The sequence below is a fragment of the Syngnathus scovelli genome, chromosome 3 (genome assembly GCF_024217435.2).
Source record: "Syngnathus scovelli strain Florida chromosome 3, RoL_Ssco_1.2, whole genome shotgun sequence".
Taxonomy (NCBI): domain Eukaryota; kingdom Metazoa; phylum Chordata; class Actinopteri; order Syngnathiformes; family Syngnathidae; genus Syngnathus; species Syngnathus scovelli.
In genome coordinates this window covers 19,158,634-19,174,544 of record NC_090849.1, presented here as the reverse complement: position 1 = coordinate 19,174,544, position 15,911 = coordinate 19,158,634, and the positions used below count along the sequence as shown (strand labels likewise).

Genomic DNA, 15,911 nt, shown 5'->3' with positions numbered 1-15,911 from the left:
AAATTATTATGTTTAAAGGCACGGTGCCAAAGTACCTTGGTATGAAGTGGTGCCCCCACAGACAACATAATCTAAAAAGCCTTGTTTTCCATCTTAAAAGCAGATGATGAGCTTTGTTTCCTTACCTAAATTGAATTTGTTCTCTTAATCAAACATGCATGCTTCTTTTTATCTACCCAAGTAAACACCCCATTTTGTGGTCCCACCACTCAGTTAACTCTTTTGTATGGACACGCGGCGTCTCGGTCAAGGGCAGTTCACTCACCTTATCCTTGAGCTCCCCGGTGAGCGTCGCTGACCCTCAGTGCGAATGCAGATGAGCGAGCGGCTGATGCCGAGTCCGAATCACGACCTTTGCTCCCTCTGTTTCAACAACATAAGGGATTATTTTGACTGTTGTTTTTTTTTTCCTTTGCACAAGAGACATTTATATTGTCTGTTGCATCTCATTCATCTTTTATCAGCAACCTGTCCATCACCACTTGGAATAAGATAATAAATAATAATAAATAAGATTTCTATTGTGACAAAATGTCAAAAAAAAAAGAAACATTGATTGATTTTGATTACGTTATTTTATTAAGAGCTGCTCTGCTTGCAACACTGTGACAACAGCTGCAGCATTTGGCCTTGAAAAAAAATATATCACAGGACACATTAATTCCGTTTTTTCCCCCTAACCTCCATGCACCTGGCTCCCGTCCGCCCACTTGTACTCTGAAGTGATCCGCACATTCTCCTCTAATTTGGCAGAGCGCACTAACCTTTCACAGTGCAATGCGATAATGATGAGTTTAATGTCATGGTGTCGCACACTGAGGGCCGGTAGAGCAACCCGCTGATAATCGGATACAAGAGTTGGTGAAATAATTATGCCTTGTACAATTATGAGTGACACCACAATGACAAAATCCATATCAATTTTATTTGAGTGTCACACGCTCATGTTTGATTTAGGGCCTCAAGAGCAAGGAAGATTTTATACAAATACAGTATAGTAGTGGTTGACGACGGTCACGACGTATTATTTTGAGGTTACAAATACATCACGTGACTCAGTTACCAACATCATTACATTACGACTGTATTATCATATTTGAGCATTCCAACTTGTCTACAGATTGCAGTGCTCCTTCGTACCAAGCAAAATTTCAATAAGTTATAAAAGATCATATAAATCTAGAGATCAAACTTATTCTGACGTAGGACAGCAACATGAGAGGATTTCTTCCTCCTGGTTGAACTCACGCTACCAAGATTACTAGAGGCCAGAATTGCCAATCTTGACGTTTGCACTTTGCTGTATTTGCATTTGGTCCATTCACGGTTCCTCTACTTGTACTCTTCATGTTCTCAGTGTAAACTTTTGATTTGATTCCTTAACCGTACTTGTTGTTTGTGTATGCGGCAGAGGGTTACTGTTGGAAAGTGGATCACAGGGCATAAGAGTGTTCTTGAAAATTTTATGTTTTCTCTACCAGCTCTTAAGAAAGGTAGAAAAGAGGGCTGAATAACTTAAGCCTGGACTGCTATACACAAAAAGAAGAGTTGAATAAGGAGAAGACGTGTGGAAAATGTGTCTGCCGGAGCGTAAAATTAGCAATTACATTGGGTGTCATCAGTAATGACAATTTCAGCCCAGATAGAGCGGGTTAATGTCCAACGCTCAGACTGTAATTCGGCCGTTCCACCTGTGTTCAGTCAGTGAGGCTGTGTGCAGCGCAAGTTGACTGGAAAAACAACAGCACACACAGATAAGCCAAGATGGCCGCCATCTGCTGGGAAAGCTTACAGGGGCAATTTATTTTTTAAGGCCAGTGTTGACCTTGATTGTGACACAACACATTTGTAGTCTTGTGACTGTGCCTGTATGTCTGAGCTACTATATATATATTTTTTTTCCTGTTGAGCTTTTTTTTTTAAATCTCTTTTTGTACACTAAAATAAAGTTGGTAATAATATTGGATTGTCTTAATTAATCACTGTACCAACAATAAATCACCATTTTTAATTAATTCAGGTTTTTAGTGTAGGGGATAAAACTGACTACACAACAAGGATAACAAGTCAAAAATTAAGTCAACCATGTTACGTTAATCCTTCTAATGTGATGATACCTGTCGGAAAGAAATGCCAACTTTGCCGTATCTTTTTCAAATTTACAAAACCTCTTCTTTTGTCGACCAAAACAGTCCCATTCATTGGGTTTAATTATCCTGCACCGCTCATAAAAAAAAATAAAAATAACCATCTGTCCTCCCTTTCAGAAGAAGCTCTTTTTAAAATCCCCACGCCTTCATTCATCAGCACAATGTCACATCCATCCCCATGGCGACAAGAATGCAAATGAGGTGGATGCACACTCAGTGGCCCGTTGTAAATAATTTACTGTTTTGTTTTATTGGAAAGTGAGACACAACATTATTTCCTGCGAGCGCTCCCCTTGGCCAAGGTCTGCATTCATTCTAGAAGCTCCCAGCGAACCTTTGACTTTTATTCCATGTTCCTCCTAACCATTATGGAGGTCTCTCACATGGCCCGGACACTGAAGTGTGATGACATGACGCATCGCAACGCCTTAAAGCCATATGGCAAAAGCCGGTAAATATGATTTATTATTTATGTTCTCCTGATCACAGTTGGACTTGGTCTGATCTTTTTTTGTAGCAATGATAAATTACATGTTACCCAGAAGGCACAGGAACACCGGTAACCCCCCCCCCCCCTCAAAAAAAAAAAAAGATCCATATGCTATATGTGCACCGAGAACTCCCTCACCCTCTTCATCACGCTCTGCTGTCACACAACATAAGTCACTCTCATTTTGTTCGAGGCTAATTTCATGAAAACACCTTTTTTTGCTGTACCGTTGAACTTGACAGCCACTTATAGCCATGTTGTAGGTTGCCGAATTAAAGTGGCTATTGTTGTCGAGAAGTTTCGAAATGCGGATCATCTAGCGTGATGAACTGACTCCTCTGCCATTGTTGATATTCCGTTCAGTTCATGAGGGTTAGCTGTAAATCACTTTGTTGCAGTACAGAATGATGAATCAGAAAATTGTTTATAATCAAGCCAGGAAATAGCCATATTCACTGGGATGATGATGATGACGACGATGATGATGTGTCTGTGGGCGGCCAGCATTATTACAAAGTGACATGTGGAGGACGATCTGATCTGCGCTTGATGTGTCTCTCCGAAGTCTCTTTATAACCGACGACATCCATTCCTGTTAATGATCATGAGGGGTATAATGGGAGAAAAGTGAAATCTGAATTCTCACAAGGACATTTTGGCTCAACTTGAATGTGCTCAGGCCGCTTCGTAATCATGCAAAATGACACGTCATTGTGTGTGTGGGTGTCTGTGTGTGTGTAGAAAGATTGCGGCTAATGCTATTTTCCTCCAATAGAATATTGATGATGATTATAGCGATGTCATGAAGGGGACGTCTGATATGACATGCATCGACTACAGGGAGACGATGGGTCAAATTAGTGTTTGCGCCGCATGTGGTCGCGGATAATTCGGCGAAGGCATGCAGAATTACAGCTTTAAAAACTCCGATAATATCCGATTTGACAAATGGAGCGTGGCAGGCACAATGTGACATTGGCATCGGCACAGTTGAGACGTCGTCTCACAGCTTAAGCCGTGCTCTAAATATGAAGTCTTAACTAAATCTCTCAGCTCATCTGATAGCGGACACTTAAGGGAAAGTGCTGCGACTAGGCGTTTTTCATCCCGACTGTCGCTGATTTGTTAGGGCCACCCTCGCTCAACATCTGCAGCTTCTCGCCATCCATATTACTATGGTCCGCTGCCCCCCATCTCCTGCGGGGATTAGCTGGCTAAACGTAGGGAGGCGCTCAGTAGCATAAGAGCCACGGTACCTCCGCGGATCATAAATTTGCCCGTGATTGAGGGGAGAGACGCGGGGCCCCTACTGAGCAAGCAGACGCTCCGAGGCACGGCGGCGAGCGGAGTGACCTCAAAGTGACTTTAAAGCGACCTTGGAATGGGACTTAGTGTGACAGAGCTCTTGCTGGAACAAGATGATAAGGCTGCAGATTAACCGATGCGACAGCCGAGGATAACACCATCTCCATCGGAGATACGGGAAATAATCGAAGGCGCAAGCTCTCATTCACATTCATGTTGAATGTGTCGGAAGAGGCGGGCCTGGCAGGGAGCCGTGGGACGTTGATGAGTCTGTGCGTGAGGCTCTAGACGTGAGCTATGATCCACAGCAGCTTCTCAATGAGTGTTTTTTCTTCACTGTTCTTCGCTGAGTGTTTAATAAACAGCTGTAAGGTGCATCAGCAACCTTTCCTACATGCAAGGGTAGAGCATAAGAGTAAATCCAGACACACAGATTGATACAGTATGGAATCTGCTCTATAGTAGAGGCACGCTGTACAGTACATTCGCTTCACCATTACGAGGCAGTTAAGGTGAAAGGTGAAGGTAGAATTTGACAACAGATTGCTTTCTCTGCCTAATGGAGAAACACCATTAAGGTTCCATGTTCACTTCGCTCGATGCCAGAGATCAAAGTGTATGTTTTTCCCATTAACAACACCTCGAAGATCATCAAAACCAAGTCAACTTGTTAAGGTCTGCCAGGGTTAAGGACCCAACTGCAGGGAAGCACGCCAAACGTGCTGTTGAAATGAATTTAAGTTCAGCAATGGAACTGTAATCTCCTAAAACCGAAAAGTAGGTACTTTAAAGATTTTTTTCAGTTTTACCACAGATGCAACTGCAACCGGCATTATTGGGAATGAAAAAAGACAAGCGGCAACAACCCATAAAAGATTGAAGAAACCTTAACTTGGAATTACACCAATATTCAGACAAAAAAATGCTCACTGTTACGGACAAATATCTAAAAGTAAAAACAACCCCGAGTGTACACTACCAGCTTGGTCTGATGCCAAAGCATCGTAACATCAGCCAGGGAAGTTCCACAATCCTGCGGTTTCTCTCGTCCTTTTCTTCTTTTCATCCTCCATGACGCTCAATAGTCTTGGTCTCTTTAATTTACTCGGCCCAGTGGCTGCAATTCATCTTATGGGATGTGACGCCAATCGAACAGGATTTACAGGAAGTGAGAAGAAAATAAAATGAGCAGACTCTTAAAGAAGTTGTGCATCTTCATCAATAGCATGATTACAATTCATGGAAAACATGATGCCCTTCATGGCAATGATCAAACAACGGTGTACGCTATCGTAATCAGTGATAGTCTCATCTCTTTGGTGGGCCAGACGTGAAGTAAAGATGAAGAGTGGGAGGTGGGTGATCTCATATGGCAAACATGATGTTTACATTAAGCTTTACATGATCACAGGCAAACATGACGGCGCTAATGTCATCACCCAATGAGTTTGCTCCCCATTGCTAGTAACTGTAGCCTGAGCTAAGTACTTCATTGCACTGCCTCAATCTGTCACAAACAAAGGATAAACTTGAGGGTTAGGTTCCAGGTCCCCAAAAGGGCTTTCAGGGATTATCTGTGTATAAAAAGTACTTACATCTGCAATGATGGTTAGGCTCATTGGGAAAATGAGTACCGTATTTTCCAAACTATAAGATGCTACTTTTTGCACAAGCTTCGAACCCTGCGGCTTATAGTCCAGTGCGGTCTATCTAGGTATTTTTCACGATTTTTATGATATTGTATGATTTGTGCATATTCTCTTATATATGGACATTTCCCATTAAAACACCTGCGGTTCATAGTCTAGTATGGCTTATATATGAACAAAACTGGATTTTTCCCTAATTTAAGATGGTGCGATTTATATCCGGGTGTGGTTTATTGTCCAGAAATTACGGTATACGCATATGGTCCTCTACCAACCAACAATTCATTTTAAACTTAAAACATAACAGGTTCCTGACCTAGTTTCGGGACTTTTAACTCAAGGGTGTAAGACCCAGTGACCCCCGTACAGGGCTCGTTACTAACTTGTGGACTAGCCGGTGGACTCAGTGAGCTAGCTGATCACGTCTCATGATAAAAAGCCTACATTGTTTTTCCTTGTTGACTGGAATTGTCCATCTACCGTAATTTCCGGACTATAAGCCGCACCGGACTATAAGCCGCACCAGCTAAAATTCAGGGATATTTTAGTTTTTTTCTTACATAAGCCGCACCGGACTATAAGCCGCACGTGCACATGAGTTTTTTTACAAAGAAAGACAGTACACAGAAAGCCGTAAAAATCCATAAATACGCCGCGCCGCCATTTAAGCCTCAGGGTTCAAAGTAACCTTCTGAATAAAATGCATTAAAAGTTCACATTCATTACAACTTGTTTTTGATGAGCAAAATGTCAGAAGAATTGAATTTAAATGCTGATTGATTGGGTTTTAATACAATGCAAATGGTCCAAACAGTGCCACTGCTTTGTGTAATCTCTGAGTCACATGGCAGAGTAAGAGAAAGGGTTTAGAGCCCTTTGACGCAGGTCACCTAGCGTGCATTCCTACTAAAACTCATAATAGTCACAAGCAACACAGCCAGAATAAGCAGCAGCCATAGTAGTGTTTCAAAATAGTATTTTTGTTGTTGTTTTTTTCTTCAAGATACCGCACAACAATGGTCCACAGCCTTTTTACGAGTGTGTAAAAGTGATCAAGTCATCACAAAAATCACGAAAAAAAATCTTATATAAGCCGCACCTGACTATAAGCCGCAGGGTTCAAAATTTGGGAAAAAAGTCGCGGCTTATAGTCCGGAAATTACGGTAGATTTGAAACATCCTACTAGTGTCTAAAACCAATATAGAACTGGATGACTCAGAATTTATGTCAATTAAACCCCAAAAAACTTGAGGTAATTGTTTTTGGCAGTTAAGAAAAGAGGACTGCTGTTAATGAACACTTGGGGCCCTATTTTGGTAGACAGGTGCCCGTGCGTTTGTCGGACCTGCTGACTAGATACAAGCTTTTTCTTATATGCAAGTCTGATGAAGATGAATAGCGCTCCTTCCAAGTGATGCAACACATATGAGAGCCAGCTACAAGCTGTCAATATGAGATGCTGCAGTGATTAGCAAACGCACGGGGAGACAAACAAGCCCTCTCCACAAAGAGCCAATGGGATTTGAGCAAATGTAATTTTTGTGTGCGCATAATGACTTAGGGGTATGGGAATGAAAAGGCAGCAATATAAAGTGCTTTGTGCAGCTTGAGCATCACTGCACATCAATAAACTACAGCGCTGGGAAACAAAGAGCAAAGTCCCCGGGCAAATCTGTAAGCAAATGTACAATTATGTATTCAAAACACACTTGTATTTTTGAAATGTGGAAAGAATACCACATTCAGGTGGAGACATTTTCCCTCGCATACAATGAACACAATTTGTTTTAGTGTGACAGCGTTCGCGAGCGGCGACGCTGCCAGGCAACATTTACTAGTCCTCATTAAAGATTGTTCCTTTTGCGTTAGTCTTTTATTGTCGAAGCCAATCTAAAAAGATGCCCGAGTGAGTTCTCATCGCTCGCTCGCTCGTTGTTGGCACCAACGGTGAGCGGTAGTTCCTTCAAGGGTACTTGACGACAAAATATTTGTAGAACCAAGTTTTCCTCATCAAAAACAAAAGAGGCGCCTCTTCACCTGTGAATACGCAGCCCGATGTTTTCAATTGAATGCCGACCGGTGGTCCGACTTTCCCACATGATGCTGTGGGAAGTCTTAAGGAGATGGACAAAAGAGGCCTACAAATCCCGCATGGATTACCTCATGCCTTTGGTCTCTGAAGTGGCAGTTAGCCTCTCTTCAAAACAACGAGGAAGTAAAGGAAGAAGAAGGGGAAAGCATCCAGGGCAAATTGTTGAGTGGATGCCACCATAAAAGGCGAAAACTCTGTTGCTCAATCCAGGCAATAAAAAGAGCATTGAACAAAAAGAGAAGCCCCCTGATTAGTATTCATTTGTGGAGGGCAACTAATCTAGATGAAGAATCATCTTCACCGCGTTCACAGCTGATGTATTCATGAAGCTGCTCATCTTTTTAGGGTTTGATGCCAATCTTGATGAATTCTTAATTAAATTTATTGGCTTTCATATTGGTACTCTGTTGAATTCCTTGGAAAATTTGAATGATTCTCTCAGCCGGCGTCGATAGACGAGCATGCATTTCAATCAAGAAATGTACAGTGGATCTTCAGAAGGCAACAGCTGAGCAGTCAAAAATCTTATGGAGTGACTTTTTTCCAAAGCTGCGAGGCTGACATCACATAAAGCCCACAGTGAATACACTATTCTTTTACACTATTAATTAGGATGAGCAAGGAGCAGAAGCTTCAAGTGTGTTTGGCAGAATTTGTACAATAACGCTTTGCAATCATTGAAAAAAAAAAAAAAAAACGTTGTAGATAATTATTTTGTAATGGCTTCATTCTGCAATAATCAATTTCTTTTCATAGCATTCGTGTTTACGGTCGATAATTGTAGCCTAGCATTTCGACATATTCATTTGTGAATTTACATAACACGCAATCATTATTATAATTACATAAATGATAAAAGCAGGACAAATTGCATTTGGAAATGTTTCGATGTTTGTGTTAGGAATGCAACAAAACTGCTAATTAGATTTAATGAGATGTAGAATAAATATTATTCCTCTCATAATGCACAAATTGTCATACACTTGTGGTAAGAATAACATTTCTCGACAGATTACACTCAACACCCACCTAGCTAGGGTTCGCTATTCATCAATTTAGCTCTGTAATTTTTTCTGTGGATCTTTATAGATTCACTTAAATCTTCAAACTCAAAGGCTGGACTGAATGAGATAGTCGTAATTGGTATCAATGAAGTATACAATATGTTCAGCAGTTCGGACTTTGAATTGTAGCGCCCCACCGAGGCCCTATCTATCGCCCAAGACAGAATTTGCTATGCATGTCAAGCTTTAATGGGAGTCAAATGGGTAACATTTGATAAACACTCAGCTCTACTACAACATAATTTAAAATGACTCAATGTGTAGGCCATTGAAGGAAAATCTACCCCCACACCGGCCCCCGCCCTCATTGATCCACACGGTCCTAACATTTTGACTGATGGAGCCAATCAGCCTATCATGGCCCCCGCAGATGGACAGACGCTCATTTACAGGTGCGCTATGGGAAAGGCGGATGGATTTGATTGATTGACAGGCTGTCAGCGAGCCACTGGGGCATTACAAAACCATCCCCTCGCATTACCGTAGGCCAGCAACATCCTGTTTGTGAGAGTGCATGCGTGTTTGTTGCAGAGTGTGTGTGCTTTGTGAAAGCGAGCGGTCAGGTCTGCGTAGATTACACGTCCAGTGGGGTGACAGCTCAAGAATCAGGCTGTCAGGTGGGCCTGCCCCCCTTGTTCAAAGGCGGACGGAATTTAACAGCATACGTATCAGGTGATGTGTGACAGGTCTGCATCATATGCTGCACTGATGTACATGTATGTCTTTCTAACTTCTAACCTGCAAATGCCTATCGGCCAATACTCATGCATACAATAAACAAGCAGCGCTTTCATAATAGAAACATGGGTACTTTGTTGGGAGAGGGGAAAAAAAAAAGCAACATTTGGAAGAAAAAGTCAATGCAAACTCAGCACGTCAGTTAAGGCAATTCCCTAAGATTAAACAGCTTGATTCTCTCGCATTACCCACCTGCTTAAAAGCTTCTGTCATTTTTGTCACACTTCCTTTTTTCTTAATTCAGGCATACATTGATGGTACTCATGTTACTAGGCGGCTACTGCCCTCTTGTGGCCAAGATGGGAACATGAACAGCATCGAAAAGTCATTCGTCAAATCCCCCTTTCTGTATTCTCGACATCAGCAGCAGCCTAATTAGCTTCCACAATACAAGTCATCTTGGCATGTGAACAACAACCATAAAATATTTAATTTGACACTCGTCAATTATAACAAGCAAGAATCATAGACTGATGAGAGAACTCCAATGATGCATCTCGGAATTTACATTACAGTGCTATCTAATTTGTCTTTAATAGCTTGATAACGGTGTCTGTGACGTGCTTTGCTCAAAATACCTCAAGGATAAAGAATTACAGTAAATTTTCACACACCAGTACATGCAAAATGATCACTTGATCATGGAAGTGTGTAAAATGATGCTTCAGGTTAACTGTGCAACATGGCGGCGACAAACTTAAAAGACTGGGTGGTCCGCTTGGAGTTACACGGGGGAGAGAAAGCATGAGGTACGACAGCTTCCTGCATATGGACCTGACAGCATGGTGACGGAGTGCGTCTGTTACTGATGTGCTGTTAACATGTTTCCGCGAGGGCAGTCACGGCCCGGTGCAACCTGCTGCTTCACACCTGTTGTTTCATGTCAAATAAATACACAGCACAACACAGGAGGTGTTACAGACCGCGCGGGTGATTACAATGTTCCTTTATAAGGTCGAGTATGGCTGAGCAGAAGCCCAATGTCAAGCGGGGACACAATTGATTAGTTGTGAAAAGCAAACAGTGGGCCAACATCTACACGGCGAGAACATTGAGCCGCCATGTCTGCTGGCACACGCCGCCAGCACATATGTTCTCGTTCTTCTGTTATTTGTCATGTCCGACCCTCTCGCAGGCCCGTCTCATTTGGATTACTTTGGAAAGCAAGCTGTTTTATCAAGTGTGCAACTCCCCAAATGAGTTTCCCACCTTGGCTTTGGCACGCAGTGCTTTTCCCCGGGAGATGCTAATGACCCCGTTGCCAGGTCTTTGCTGTTTCAGCTAATAAATTGTCTGTCGCACATGTGGGAGGAAACAGATATGTTTCAACCAAAACCCTGTGACGTGTATATAGTAAATTGTAAAACCACTTGTGCAAAACCTACATTAGGATGACGTAATGTAAGTGTAACTGGTTGTTTGTCCACTAGATGGTAGTAAAGCAAATTTTACCTGAGTGAGCTCATATTGTAAAATATGGGATTTTAGATTAGGGCTGGGCAAACATTTGTACTCTAGTGATTTTTATTTTTTGTATATGTAAGTAAAAAATATAAAGCAAGATTTATTTATTTTTTACAATTACTTTTATTCTAATTGTTTAAATAAAATATAGTTTGTTTTAGGTCAAGTTATTTGTATGGGAGTTTTTAAAAGATAAACTAATGTGTATGTAGGTTATGTAAATAATTATAAAATAATTCAATCTCATGTTATAAAAAACGGAATATTTAATTTAAAATGTTACATTTTCAGGCAAATAGTTGATTTTACAATTTTTCAAACGTCCACTTTTGCTTTAATACACGTTGTAATCTGAGTATGTCGATTAGGGAAAAGGACATGCATTACAGAGCATTTTATGAGATCAGCATGAAAAATAGGCTTGCATACATTATAAGTGTACTGGCTGCAAAGTGATGATGTCATAGTCTGGGGCTTCAGATAAGTTTTTGTTTAGAGCAGCCCATCTTTAATTCAGGATGATTTTGCCTCTTTGTTGAAGGTCAGAACAGATGGTTTTCTCACTGTACAATAAGTTATTATTATTATTATTATTATTACTCATACTATGTATAGCTGGGAGCAATTGCAAATTACACAGTGGTGACTTTGTCACTAGAGGGAGACAAACTTATGGTACTGCTTTAACGCAACAAGGGAGCCCTTTTTTAACTAGGGACTGACGTCTGCGTTCATGGGGGATTTTACCATCTATATTGGATATATATTAATTATTATAATTATTATATATTAATATTGACACCCACTTTCGATCAATAAACTTGTCTTCTGCAAATAAATATAAGGTTCCAAATTTCATTAGACAATAGTGGATTCCACAGCTACCAAAGGGTTACATATACACAACAACATCCAATGCAATTAAATGTGCAGTATTAATTATTCAGTAAGCTTTCAATGTTCCTTTACTTTGACTGTATTTGCCCTGGGGGAGTCATTAAGTATATGTCTATCTGTGCAAGTGATCATTTTCCTCAAGTGATGGAATGTGCATGTTTGATGGGGAGGATCAATAATTTGCTTTTATGTTGTTTTACTTTTCTTTTTGCAGTAGGGCTGAGTCCATATTTCCGCATTTCGTTCAGGGGTGAGATATTCAATCATGAAATGACTCACGTACTGCATTTTTTTTTCCACAATGATGATATTAATAAATCAGTATCTTTTTCTCAAATAGATTGTATCTTTTTATGCAGAATTTTAAATATAGCTCTTGCATTGTCTCTGGTCAGACAGGGTTCAACCCACCAGTAAATTGTGAATTTCTCAGCAAAGGCTTGGTCTCCTGATTAAATCTGCACTTCTCTGCAATATTGCAGCGGACGAGCAGGAAATGTCAGCTGATGCACAGGAAGACCCTTTGCTTGCCTCGCCCACGCCTCGGCAGCAAGCCATAAATCGACACTTCGTCTTTAAGGGAAGGTGGGAGTTTCTGGGAAAGCGTGTGACAACGGCAAAACATCTTGGATAATCGCCGATGGTGTTTCTGTGGATATCTTTACTAGAATAGGCTGGTCCGATGTGTCTGGACCAATCAGAGCGAGGTGCATAATCGCGCTTCCTGGAAGAGCGCATAGCCGCACCATCTCAGGATGCGGAGGGATGCGCTGAGATCACTTTCCGATTAAATCACTCATTGCATCACTTCGTTGTCATTCTTGGTTGGGCATGTAGTCAGAAGACAATGTCAGAATTGGCATTCTTTCCTTTTTTAATAATTTATATTTCCAGTGTGTTTCATCTGAACTCCGATCAAACTGGCTTTTAAACCTGCTTCTAGGGAAGCACTTGCGTTTACTGGAAAATTGATTTGCTTGGAGCTGACTCACACATGAAGGGAAGAAAGAGCTGCTTTACTTTGACCACTAGGGGGAAGCAGAGGATAATAATAATAATAAATCCCAAGTCGAGTTTTGTGGACTATGACTCAACATTACCCCACTGAAATGGGACTCATCAACAGTGACCATTTCTATTAGGTCAGCATTTAGTGTAATGCAAATCCAATGCAAATGATAGATACATGTTAGATAGATTCACTGTTTACAAATATAATCATTTTCACTTCTGATTGATACTGACGGAGTAACAGGAAAAATGATCTTTACATTATCCCACTCAACCGCTCAAGCCAGAGTTGCTTACTGTTAAGTCATACATCGATCAAAAATGATCTCATGTTGCACAAGTGACCGCATGCCGCAACACATTAGAGTCCCCTTTACATAAAAACACCCTGAATATCCAGGTCAGAGGTGAACACGAGACCAGACGAGTTTATCTCGTCACATGCCGTCACATGCAAGAAAAAGAACACAGGCTGCTGATGCACCAGGTTCTGTGGCTGCATACTTGAGAGCAGGAGGGGAGCCATATGATGAGTGTCATGAGGTGTCTGCATGCAGTGGAACGCCAGCGCCCTCCAACCCAACAGGGAGGAGGACATGCGTTTGCAGTGACGTAACCGCTGCGGCCTTGAGCTCATCTTTGCAAGCGATGGCGTTAGTGGCCTGTGAAAGCCACAAATGGTGCATCCCTGCGGGCCAAGTAAACATTGGGCCTATTCAAGGGAGTTTCTGCATGCAACGTCAAATCCAACTTGAAGATGGGTGGGGTGGGGGGTTATTATGTAACACGTAGTATCCAGTGTCACAGTACAGTATGTAAAGGGCAGACTTAGACACAATCTTCTGCAAGTCTTTTGCAAAACAAAACATTCTCTTTGTGCACGCCCACAGGTAGCGCTAGTGGGTGAGAAATATCCAGTGCCTACTTTGTTTTATGTAAGACTAAAGCACTGCGAGTTATTTTTTGGCTTTACACATTTGGGAATAGTCATGGCCACCAGAATGAAATATCCAGTCCTGTTCAAAGAGAAGAGAAAGATAACATTGTGAAATTGTGCTCGGAACAGCAGGCGTAGGGTCAAAAAGGCCCTTTCAGCTCTTGCGCACATTGAACACTTGAGTGGGGAGGGTGTGACGTTGCACATTTTACACGCTCAATACCAGTGGAACAGTGTTGAATACACTTCATTCTCCCGTTGATGCTAAATTTGATATGATGCTACATAAAGAACAGTGATTCTACTTGAACTGAATTAGCCCGACATTTAATGCATATCTATGCCAGTGACATATAGTGACAGGCAGAACAATTAAATGTTCTTCGACTACTGCAGCATATTTCAATATACAGTATGCACTTTTGTGACATATTATTTACAACATGGCTCAGTAAAGTTTGGGAAACATTCAACTTCTATGACAGGTATGTACCCCACTGGACAGCTTGCAAATTGTCATTCATCGTTAGTCAATAAAAGTACTAAAAAGCGTAGCATGAGTTATTATGACAAGGCCAAAAGCACACACCATGGATCTAAGACTGAGAAGATTTGTCAAATATTAAAATGTTAGTAGGTGGCTTCTGAGGAAACTCACATGCTCATGTCGTTAGCTAGTGTCACAATCTTTCATTGCTGGGAATGTTTTTTTTTTTCTGCAGCATGCCTTAGCCTGCAGAAATATCACTTTAGATATGTGGAATTCTCTTTCACAGTTTTCAACCGAGTTCCACTGTTACAGTTACACTGGTGCCACATGACTTTGAGGCTAAGTTGAGGCAAAAGCTATCAGCAAGACTAGCGAGAACTTACTCAGTCAGCTTGTTCTAAAGTGACTTATGGTCTTGCTCGGCCATAAAGGACTTGACCTGTGACCAAAGTCCTGTTCTACACTTCCAGCGAGCCAAAATAGAGATGAAAATTTTTCATTGCGGTCTACAGTGTCTGAGTATACCAAAATTTACTTCTCAGGTTCACTGATTTGCAAAGTGTTTCATTGTTGTGAATGTGACCCCCCCCCCCCCCCCCCCCTTTACTTTTGAGCACATGATGGCATAACCACCATCCACACAGAGTACCATCATATCCCGTACTGTATGTCTCGCTTGTTACCATTCAGGGACACTGAGTTGTTCTTCATCTTTAGCTCCTAAGTAATACGCGCTTTTTCTCAGATTGCCCTCACACCTCAATGTTCCACTAAGACAACCTGTGCACCGTGTCAACGTGACTCTAATGTTCAAACACCTTCCCATGTCTTTTCGCCTCCTCTTCACAGACAGTGGGAGGTATTTGCCGACAAAGGTTTGACATCAGCGGACTTTTCCCTCACAGCAATGTTGATTTTTCAAACGCAGATGAGGCAACGTGTCCTGCCAAGTCGGTGCTTCACTTCGTTTTGATATTGGTCACTCACAGATGATCCAAAGAGCACTGAGCGTGGGGGAGTCGGCAGGAGCAAGGCAGGGGAGCAGGTAAATAAATGGAACAAAGAGAATGGTGCAGGACATTCTGACCTAGTGTGCAGAGAATGGAACAAACACTAAACGAGTGTGCGTGTCCAAGATTTTGGGCCAACGTCACCTCCCCTGTACTGCCAGCCCTATCAAAAGTTCACCAGCACAAGGGTGGTTGAACACACACTTGCAATTGTGCACATGCTGTACAGTCAAGCACACACGCACACACACTCTTAAGATCAATAGCTATTAAAAATGCACTACAGGCTTGAGTTACTCTTCCCTCTAATGTGCGCACGCTATGATTTGTCAGTAAATGCTCACAGGCGTTTTTCAGCTGCACACTATTACTGTAACTTGTATTATCAGCAGCACAGCTTCAACAATCTGTATTTGTAGTATTTCATGTCCATAAGTTGCACAATTACTTGCTAGCCTATAATGAACATGCAGCATTATGAAAAGCAGAAATATTGTGGCTATTATTGTTCTTTTGGTTTAAATAGTATGCAAATGTCAAGTATGCATTGTGGTGGATTGCAGAATTTAGTCAAATATCACTGAAATGTTTTATAAAACTTTGCAGTTCAAAT

At 41.5% G+C, this 15,911-nt stretch overlaps 1 long non-coding RNA gene across 3 annotated transcripts in view; it reads right to left on the bottom strand.

Annotated features, from left to right (window-relative positions):
* LOC125994326 (uncharacterized) overlaps positions 1 to 15,911 on the bottom strand; it is an 86,567-nt gene that overhangs the window by 30,903 nt on the left and 39,753 nt on the right. For all 3 annotated transcript variants that reach the window (XR_007490594.2, XR_011086645.1, XR_007490593.2), the window contains exon 3: positions 266 to 363. This is a non-coding gene — a long non-coding RNA (uncharacterized lncRNA). The remainder of the gene's footprint in view (positions 1 to 265; positions 364 to 15,911) is intronic.